The following is a 10,677-nucleotide window of genomic DNA, read 5'->3' on the forward strand; positions in this document are numbered from 1 at the left end:
TCACAACTACTTCTCTTTGCCTCCTCACATATTTCCTCTCATCTCTGACACTGGCCATCTCCCTTCAGGCCAAGTGTCGCCATCCCTGCTGTTGCCTTGGGGATTTTTTTGGTTTGGTGGGCTTGAAGGCTGTGAGAGGGAAAGAGGTGGCGGTGGGAGATGGCAGCATGTGCCAGGTGGTAAACAGATGACAAACACTGGCCAGGGTTGTGTTGCCACGGGCAGCTGTGACTCTGAGGAACAGTTCAAACTTCCTGCAGTGCTCAGATAAGACTGGCTTTGCTGACCTTCTGCTCTGCTTAAAGCATTTAAAGAAAAGGTCATTGCGGTTTCTGGGCCAATGGAATCAAGCACTTCCCCTTTTCAGCAATGTGGTTTTGGGTGTCGCGCGCGGACGTCAAGCAGCATGGGATACATGACACACGCTGGGCGTCCTGTCTCCCTCACACTGTCTCTTTTCCCATCTGTGGCTGAACAAGACACTGGAGAATAGCTAACATAGCTGCGCCGGTTCATGTGACACTCCCCTGTGCCTTTGGCCTACTTAGTGGAGCAATCTGTACCTCCTCTAAAACAATGTTTTCACTAAGTCCTCTCCAGCTATCACACATAAAACCTGGTAGCCTGAAGTATTTCCTGTCCAAATGTCTCCTTAAACGGGACCTGTTATCCTCTTTTCTAGCAACAGATAAAACACACAACTATCAAATGCATCCAGCTAGAACCCAAAGCATTACTTTTTCAACACTCTCGACGCCAGCACCAAGCCCCCCCCCCCCACGTGTCCTTTAATCACCATGACCAGCAGACATGCGAGCTGTGGGCTATGCAGGGAAAAGGCAATAAAGCTATAAGGCCTTTTCCCTGCAGCCAGAAAATGTTGCATCTTTGTTCAAGTCAGGTTCGATTTCCCAGCAGAACTGTAAACTTGCCAAAAGACGAGGAAATGAATTCTAGCAAAACTTCAGAGCAAGTCAGGAGCAAATACAGTACTTTTCCTGGTTTCATCTCATGTTCCAAGTCCCTCCCCTCTAATGAAGACGTGGACACTTTTCCCCTCCATTACCCGGCCCTGCTGAGGTATCACTTCACGTCCTCCCCAGGCCAGTCCTTTGCTGAGTAGCGCGGTGCCAAGTCAGACTCTGCCAACTCACCCTGCACCAGCAGGCCTCTCAGCTATGCAATGGTCCACTCACCTCTGACCAGACGGACTCCCCGTGTCATCTCGACACCTCATAGAAGAAACGCAATGCAGATCAACCTAAATAAGGCCACATATCACAGGCAGGAGCAGCCAACTTGATCTCCAGGTAAATAAGAAGCAGACTCAGCAACAGACCTCCTGTCATTCCAAAATTCTTACACTGCTGAGCCACATTCATGGTTTCATGACCTGTTTCAGTTGCAGAGAGGATGTTGGATGATGTGTCCACCGCTGGCGTTAAAGGAGGCTGGAGCCAGAAATAAATACGGAAGAATAATTCAATCCACCAATTAAAAGGTCAACAAATACAAGAGTTTAATCAGTCTTTGTATTAGACTGAAATATAATTTCTAAAGACAAAGGTTATCAACCACCAGGAGCCATTCTTCTTATTGCAGAAATCTCAGAAAAACCTTGAGCTATTTTTTTCAAATTTGGCAAAAAAACGTCCACATGGACTCGAGGACAAACTGACAAGATGAAGGCAACCTTTCTTTCAGCCATCCTGCTGATCGGAGCAGGTTTCTGCCAAACGAGGTTTTGTTTCGTTTTCTACAAGCAGTGACAAATGGAGCAATTGAACCCAACCTCATACGGACCTCATACCTCTGGTACACTTTGATGGAATTTCTTTAATTTTGGCATAAAGATCCACTGAGACTTAAGGATGACCTGGATAGGTTTTGGTGGTCAAAGGTCGCCTTGCCAGGCACAAATCTGACCTACAGTCTAACCCTAATGCAGTACTTTTGTTTTATTTGTTTCTTTGACGTTCCAGGCATGTGCTCTTTAGTCTGGTGGTCCCTGGGTCAAAAGGTCCTCAAATACTAATATTTCTACACCTAATAGGTACATTAGGAATTGTAGAAACAGGCAAATACATGTGTAATAAAACAGGCTGGCTGCAGGAGAATGCACGGCACACATTCAAGCCATGGAAACACGGTGGAGCAGTGGTGCTTGAGCTTCCTCCCACAGTCCAAAGACATCAAGAGGGACCAGGTTAATCCAGACTCTAAATTGACCGTAGGCGTGGCTGGGAGAGCCAATGGTTGTCTGTCTCTATGTGTTGGCCCTGCCATGGACTGGTGACCTGTCCAGGGGGGAGGCTGCTGGGATAGGCTCCACCCCCACCACCCTCAACAGGAGAAGAGGGGGAAGATGGATGATGGATGATGGATGGATGGAGTGATGGACGTTCAAGCCCCCTGGTAGACAAAAGATGAATAACAACACAGAAATAAGGAGGCAGATTGCTGGGAGGTTCACCGAGCCCATCCATGCTCCCCAGTGGATGAACCTTGTCCAGTTTGAGTGAACGATTAGATAATCGGAACTCTGTCTCAACACTTGTGCCTAAATATCATGTGAGTGTATCCAGGTTCAACACCCAAGACGTGCATGCTCCACAGAGGAGGAACCCCTCAGACTGTGACCACCGCTCTGCTTCTGCTCTGGTACCAAGCTCAGGTCAAATCCATCAGAGACAGCCAGAGAGTAGGAAAGTTGTTTGATCAGCTCTTGACGGTGAGCAGGCCCCCCTTCCCTGGATAAAACATCCTGTTCCATGCTTCACTGGCTCCTTTATGAGCCGCTTTGAGAACCATCTCCCATGTCCTCCTTCCATCGCCTAGGAAGCCCGGCGTTTGCTGAGGAAATATTTGAAGAGTATCAATTACCAACGTTGTTGTGAAAGTCCTCTAACAGCCAAAAACGTCGGAGCGCGCTCCAGTCAGGGAGGGAAGCTGGCCAGAGGGATGATGAGGTCACTGTGAAGAGCAACCAGGGAGGTTGGCTAAGAAGTGGAACAAGCAAAGCTCTGAACAAACAAAAGCCTGTGTCACTACTTTTATAGTGAGCGGAGGGTAAACACATTTCATAATCGAATGCTCACTTTCCCAACCTACGCCGGCAGTGAGTCATTTTTACTGCATGTTTGTGGATTTGTGGCTCCGACAGCAGGAGCAAAGTGACAATCCTGCCATCGACAGCAGCAACCAAGACAGAGATCGCTCATTAGCATCTTTGTTCCTGCCTCGCTCTTCTATCGTCCTGTGGTTTTCCTGCCCTTCCCTTCTCTCTCTCTCTCTCTCTGCAGCAGCGTCTGCAACTACTGCCCCTTCGCTGCACCCTGCGTCACTTCCCTTCCTGGTCGACTGTCATGTAAACACAAGCACACCCCTGTTCACACACACACACACACACACACACACGCACACACACACACACACACAGAGTCACGTGGCAGCTGCTAATTATGACCACATAACCCAGCGGAAATGCAACTTTCACAGCTGGCTGTTTGTGCTCACATCATTCGCAGACACAAAAATGCCTGCACTACTACTTCAATTATTCAACACACACACCAGAGGAAAAAGTAATGGGCTCATTTCTCAGATTACGATGCTGGGAAAACAGCAAGGAGCGCCAGAGACAGCGAGAGGAGAGGAAGGAGGGATGACGCTTTAGCTGGGAGGAGGTAAAGAAAAGGCAAATTCCGTCAGAGTGAAAATCTATTTGTTGAGACAAGGCGAGCGCAAACATCTGACAGACGTCACACACAGCGTGTGACGCAGATGAGAAATGCACCCACAAAAACAGATAAACAGGAACACGCATGCAGGCGTGTGCGGGCCATGTTGTCAACACCCAGCTCTCGTAAAACACTCCAGCCATTACAAGCATGTCACTAATCCCAGCTCATTGATGGAATTCTTTGGTATAGGTTCGCTCGTAATGCTCTCAAGGGCGGAAATAACAGCTTGGAGGTCTGAACGTTGCCTTCAAACGGGTGACGGATTTGTTCCCGAGTAATGAAGGCAAACACGGCAGGATTAATGTTGGTTAGCACCACCAGATTATTGCACATTTCATTAGAATGTGACAGACAGCGACGCTGGTACTTCTTGAGGCACATTGGTTGGTTTGTTTAGCAGGATATGAAGAATAATCCCTCCACTCAGAGCCTAATGTTCAGCTGCTTTGATTAAAAACAAGAATGCAGGGGAGGAGGTGTGAATTCACAGGTAACACAGGCTGAAGTGGGAGCCAGCGAGGCGCTCGGACACAGAACACACACTTATTAGTTCCTTGCGTAATTCTGTTTGTCTTTGTGATTGGTTCATCGTGACTCACGAGCCACTGTTTGGCTCCTTCATCTGTCTGTTTTTGGGCCCAGTGGCTCCGACCCTCCACATTCCTGCTCAGCTGATCATTCAGAAACCAGAGATTACATAACTTACAGGCAAGGACCAATCAATCTTTTAAAAACAACAATGTTAAAAGTCTCCTAGTTTTGTGTGTTTAGCGCCAAGACAGAGGGAACTGCTCATAAATGTTCCTTGAGGGATGAATGTTCCCTTGACAAGAGGAGTCACCACGTATTAACAGATGGTAACTTAAGCTCAACTAGTACTTTTTCAGCACACTTTCATAAACGTTCACTATTAATCTACTGGGGCTCTACCGCCTTACCACAGGGGATAAACTGTGACAAATTGCTGGTGCTGTAAGTCCAGTGTTCTACAATATCTGATTTACAATCAGAGTCCAGGAGGCAGAAAAATCGTAGTCAATTGTAAGTTCAGGAAGTTTTATAAATCTTGCAAAATAGAGGGGGATAAAACAAGGCGCTCTACTTCTAAGACCCCACAAATACTGCGTTGTGCTTCTCCTCCTCCAAGACGAGTCTGACCTTTGACCACCAAAGTTTTTCCAGTTCATCCACGAGTCCAAGTGGACTTCAACTTGAAGAAACTCTGAGACATGGAGAGAACGAGAACGGGGCCAAGACTGCGTACATGTGAAGGGACAGTGACCTCTGGTTCAACGCCTTCAGTTCATCTTCGAGTCCCAGTGAAGATTTGAGACAAATTAAAAAAAGAATGTCCTGAAAATGTTCTTGAAATTTTGTGTTGACAGGAATCAGACAGATGTCCCACATGTGAGGTGACAGCATCCCTGCCCTTTGACCTTTAACCACCAAAAGCATTTCCAGCCATCCTTGCGTCCCAGTGGACAATTGTGTCAAAGTTGAGGACATCACTTTAACGAGAATGTGGCGGACGGACGCCAAGCAGCATAAAATGTACTTTCATCACATGAGACGACAGAACCTGACCAACGAAAACCAGCAGTTCCTCGTGTAAGAGATCCGCCCCCAAAATGGAACCGTTCTTCACCGCATCCTCCACCACGGTTTGGTCAACGTGGCGCCATCTTTAGTACGTAATGCTGCCAACAGACAAACAATTACACAAACATACGACAACGAATACACAGCCTCCTCGGTGGAGGTGGAATTGATCGGTGCTGTTTCTCCTTTTCAAGAAATCACATTATCAGTTATGAAGCATTTGAGGGCCTGTAGCCATCGAACAAATTCATCATCACACGTGTGAATCATACGTGTGAATCATACGTTGCCTGTCAAGGTGAGCAGGGAACTGTTTCAGTAGCTAAACTCCCCAGCAAGGAGCGACGGCGAGATGATTCATCAGCGCTCCAAAAGCAAAACCACAAATCAAACCATCAAGTGACACGAAGGCAAACGCAGACACAAAGGAAGCAGCAGGAACGCATGTCATCATGAAATCCATCCGATTCAAGTGCAGCTCTTTTCTGGGGCTAAAGCCGATGTTTTTCTTTGCTTCATGTCTGGACATCCTTCCAACTCCAGAGCCAGCCAGCCTGCTGGTGCTGCTGGTGCTGCTGGTACTGGTGGCACTGGTGCTGCTGGTGCTGCTGGTACTGGTGGCACTGGTGCTGCTGGTGCTGCTGGTGCTCAGCTCAGAACCACCGTTTTGCCGTGAACATGGTGAGTGATTTCCCCTTTCTGACAGAGGCTGAGTCCAAAATTAGAGTGTTTGAACTCTTCTGTAACAACGCCGCGCGCAGATGTGACTACCCTGTTATGAATCAGCAAAGCGTGCGCGCGCGCGCGCACTGAAATATAAAATCTCTGACGCAGGAGCACTGGAGGCTTTTCTTTAACAAACCGGGTTGTTGCTTTAAAGATCTGCCAAAAAGGAAAAAAATGAAAAGAGGCGTAGCTGCGTCATGAAACCCAGTTTGTTAACCTTTAATCCGACAGCGCTCCTCAGACCACAATCCCACTCCGACTTCTCTGTCTCCAGGAGAGAGACATCGTCCTGCCAACGGCTGTAAATGTCAAACACAACAACTTCACTTGTTTTTGGCAGCTGGACGCACAGCAGCACTTGAGTGTGTGTGTGTGTGTGTGTGTGTGTGTGTGTGTGTGTGTGTGTGTGTGTGTGTGTTGGGGGGGGGGTATTTCCAGTCGAGCCTGGAGCTCCGCTGATGATCACAACACTGCCTTTCCCCCACTTGTTTACTTCAGCTTCCATTTCTATGTGCGCAACAGCACCTGGAATGCGGACGCAGGCGAACACGGGGCGCGAGAAAAGGCGCGTGGCTCCTGACCAGGACTGTCCCCTTCACCCAAAACCCCTGAGGATGCGGGTCCCTCTAGAACAGATCACAACACACGCGCGCAAACGCACCTGCGGCAGCCGCACAAGCGCCGACCCCGCATCAGCTGAGCTAGTAGGAACAACTTCACTCACGCTCGTGCGCGCTCCTCTCCGGCACCGGGACCCTCCGAGTCCGCGCGCCGACGCTCGCCTCGCTGTCAAAGTGCGTGTGGCAGCTGGCAGGTGCAAACGCGACCAAAGAGGTCCTGTCCGACGAGGCGCAGCGAGTCCGGCTCGGTCCTCCCCGGGCAGGATCGGATGGGCTCGGCTCGGCTCTGTTGGCTGCTGTTAGATGGCGACATGCACTCGTGTTTCTTCCTCTTCCTTTCCTTTTTCTTCATCTTCTTCTTCTTCTTCTTCCCTTTCTCAGCCAGAAGTCAGCGCACTCGGGTTCCCTGTTCCTGCCTGCCCATGATATCATGTCCATGTGACACGCTCGGGCCTCTGTCAATGGAAACTTAAAGGGACCTCCCACGTGACGGCGCTTCTGCGCGCTCACGCAGAAGATGCTGCGCCCTTAAAGGGTAAATCCCCGCACCGCCCGGGCCCCATCACCGTGGTTTTACCGGAATGGTGACGGTGACTGTGTTCGTGCAGGCTGTGATGATGATGATGATGATGATGATGCTGATGATGATGATGTCACCAGCGATAGAATAGTAGTAGTAGTAGTAGTAGTAGTAGTAGTTGTGAGGATGACAGTGATGAAACTGGAAGGATTATGATGCTGATGTAACCAGCAGTAAGATTAGTATTATTGTAGTAGTAGTATTAGTATTAGTAGTAGTAGTGGGGATGATAATTATAAGGAAAGAACCAGATGTTATAAATGTGATGATGATGATGATGATGATGATGATGATGATGATGATGATGTCACCAGTGATAGAATACTAGTATTAGTAGTAGTCGATGTTGTGGTAGAAGTAAGGATGACAATGACGAAACTGGTAGAATAATGATGATGATGCTGTCTCCAGCGAAAAGATTAGCATTGCTCTAGTACTAGTAGTAGTACTACTAGTACTACTAATAGTAGTCGAGAAGATGATAACGGTGAGGAAAGAAACCGGTATCATGACTGTGGTGATGATGGTGAACACTTAGTTGTTGTGATGCCTTTGATGTCTGTTTGTGGTGATCAGATGTTGAGTTCAAAGAGAGGTTCTTTGAAGTCAGAGATAATAGACAGAATGACTGAGATCAAAGTCTGATGTTGAAGTCAGAACCCTAAGATCAAAGCCAGGCACTCACACGTATATCGTGGTCCATGGGGTCAAACCGGTGACCTCTCAGTGACCCTGGTTTTACACTGGAGTCCATTTATGCTGGATCCTGTCTTCTATTAGTGCAAGTCCCTTTGTGTAAAACCCTTGTTTTTGCCAAATTTTAACTTTTTAACTTTTTTGTATGCTTCCAACACAAATATTTTGTCCTGACACAACAGAGCAGTTTCCTTCACTGCCTTAAACTAATTTATATCCCTCAAACTGGGACGATCTCCCCTCAGTGCCTATTTTATCTGAAAGAAGAACTGAGGGAAAAGGAGCCCTGTCCAATGCAAACATTTATAAGAGTTGTCATAAAGAAGCACACAGTAAAACCTTCACATGCAGGAGATAATGAGCACACGGTGAATTCTTTCACAACACGATTTGGCTTGGTTTCCTCCTCAGTGTGTCCCAGTTCGCTGTCTGTCAACACCGTGTGAACATAGCGAAGATCCGGGTGATTGGAGGCTTGTGGACCTCCTGCAGCTTGAATTTGGAGGGATTACAACATTCACCAACAAAAGACACCTCTCCTCTCCCCTGCCCTCTTTTTGTGCTATGAGCTCCTCTCATTCCCCCTTCAGGACCCACTGGCCAACACTGCCAGCTAAAAGTGGCTCCTTTTGTGCTGCTAAGCCATGGAGACTTTAGCAAAGAAGACACCCTCTGTATGGCTGTGAGAGTGTGTCACGTTATCATTTTGTTCAAATGTTAAAATAACTGATGCTCAGGACGTGATGGGAGGGCTGCCGGTCAGAGCCCTTGCTGAAGCCTGATGGTCTGAGTCCTAATCACGACTTTCACCTTTACACGATGAATTATCTAAGAGCAGCAAACTATCATCAGACGCCATCTCAGACTCTCGTTCGCGGTTCAGGTTGTGGGGTGTCGTCTCACTCCGACCAGCAAACAGAGGTTTCCTGATCTGCTCCTTGGTTTCACGTTCTGCATGTGGCTTGACTTTCATTTTCTTGCTTTTTCCCATTTGATTCACATACGCAGCGCCAGAGGAGATAAAATGCTGGAAAAGGGGAGGTGTCCCGTAATCCCAGGTGGGCCGGGCCGAATGTTTGGAAACGTCTAAAACATGTATCTAGACACACGGTAGGTAGGAAGGATGTTATCTCCAGCATCTGCTGCTGCTGTGCTTAACCTCTGGACAACCATCATCACCTCAGCCAAGCAGGCGATGCAGCGGTGGAGCAACGAGTTCTAAACCCACAGGTTGCTGATGATCCACTTCCCTCATCTCAGAGTCATCGGGGTTTGGGTTGAATTCCTGAAATGAGCTCAACTTGTTGTAACGTCTCAATGCGTGGAATGAAACAGGTCAGTAAACACCACACTGGTGTATTTCACAGTTTATCAGCGTTCATCAGGAGTAGTGATGTAAGTCGGCGTCCTGGGATAAATACCGGTAACCGTCTACAGTACCAGAGATGATCTTGATGAGCTGGACCTGGAAGATCATCAAGGTCTCAGGTTGAGAACCAGGCACAGCTTGAAACACAGACGATACAGGAACAGGAACCAGGTGACATCGCTGCATGTTTCATGTCTTGATTGAGTGACATGAAACTGGATGGTGGGAAGAACTGAGATCACATTCACCTGACTGTCATTCTTGTCATCGGTTCAGACTTTTTGCATGTCCAACACTTCTGTTTATGATCAAACACTGGAAAATGAATTATATCCCCATTAAGCTCATGGCTGTCGACTCTCTGTCTTGTCAGCTGCACCAAATAAATCGCTGGTGTTCCAGAAAACACAAGGCGAGTGGACATATTTCTTGCCTCGGGACACTGAGCATGGTTTGATGCTGCGGTAAAACAAGACCACTCCCACTGAAGCACATCTGATAACAGACACAGTTTGAGAATGTTGAACATCCTTCCAAGCAGAGGGCGTGGCGACGGGGGGGAGAGAAGACGAAGGGTCCTGCTTAGCGCTCCGATGAAAGAAGGTACAGCAGGTGCAGTTGACTGGAATGAAGCCACACTGATGTTAGTCACCAGATGATTCATCCACCCTGTGAGCGATCAGTGACTCCACATGAAGTCAAAGACTGAGATCACCCTGAAAGGTGCCTTTAAAAAGCACAAAGGGCTGTCTTTGTAATGTCTAATAATACACATGCAGTACGTATGATCTGCCTCCAGAACCATCTTATGCTTGATAGGATGAATGATCATATTTGATGAGGCTTGAATGATGTAGAGTAGACATGGTACTTACTCACAGGAGCTCAAATCTTGCATTTGTATGTACACGTCTGCTTGGCGCTAACATGATGCGATGAAACTTGTCAAGGAATATGGAGTCTTTGGGTACAGAGCAGCAAGCAATGCAGACAAAAACTAGCCGACTCAGACTTTGACAGATTCTGACTACAATCTCAGTTTAAGTTCTCACTTTAGATTAACATAATTTTGAGTATATGTGAGCACGTTTAGCTTCCAAGACAGTTCTGCCTCAACTGCTGCATTATCATCAAGACCTTCAGCCAATCATTCCAGTGAATGCTAGCAATCCAGTCGAGACTGTCTGAGATTCTCGCCAGCTAGACGGGGGCCAACCTGCCTGAGTAACAGGAATAACCCATTGTGGGGTTTAATGAAGCAAGAGGAAGTTGGGGTGTTCATGTACTCATGACACATATTGCTTGAAACACAGATCCAGTCGAAGATCAAATAGGATTTGCCAA

The 10,677-nt window shown here is 47.6% G+C and overlaps 1 long non-coding RNA gene across 1 annotated transcript in view; it reads right to left on the reverse strand.

The window, feature by feature from the left end:
- Positions 1–7,172, reverse strand: part of LOC147262453 (uncharacterized) — a 44,111-nt gene extending 36,939 nt beyond the window's left edge. The window contains exon 1 of the long non-coding RNA XR_015112384.1: positions 6,793–7,172. This is a non-coding gene — a long non-coding RNA (uncharacterized LOC147262453). The remainder of the gene's footprint in view (positions 1–6,792) is intronic.
- Between the last annotated feature and the right edge of the window lie 3,505 nt (positions 7,173–10,677).

The sequence above is a fragment of the Aulostomus chinensis genome, chromosome 4, assembly GCF_037954235.1.
Source record: "Aulostomus chinensis isolate RoL2024-O1b breed Wild chromosome 4, RoL_Achi_v1.0, whole genome shotgun sequence".
Lineage (NCBI taxonomy): Eukaryota > Metazoa > Chordata > Actinopteri > Syngnathiformes > Aulostomidae > Aulostomus > Aulostomus chinensis.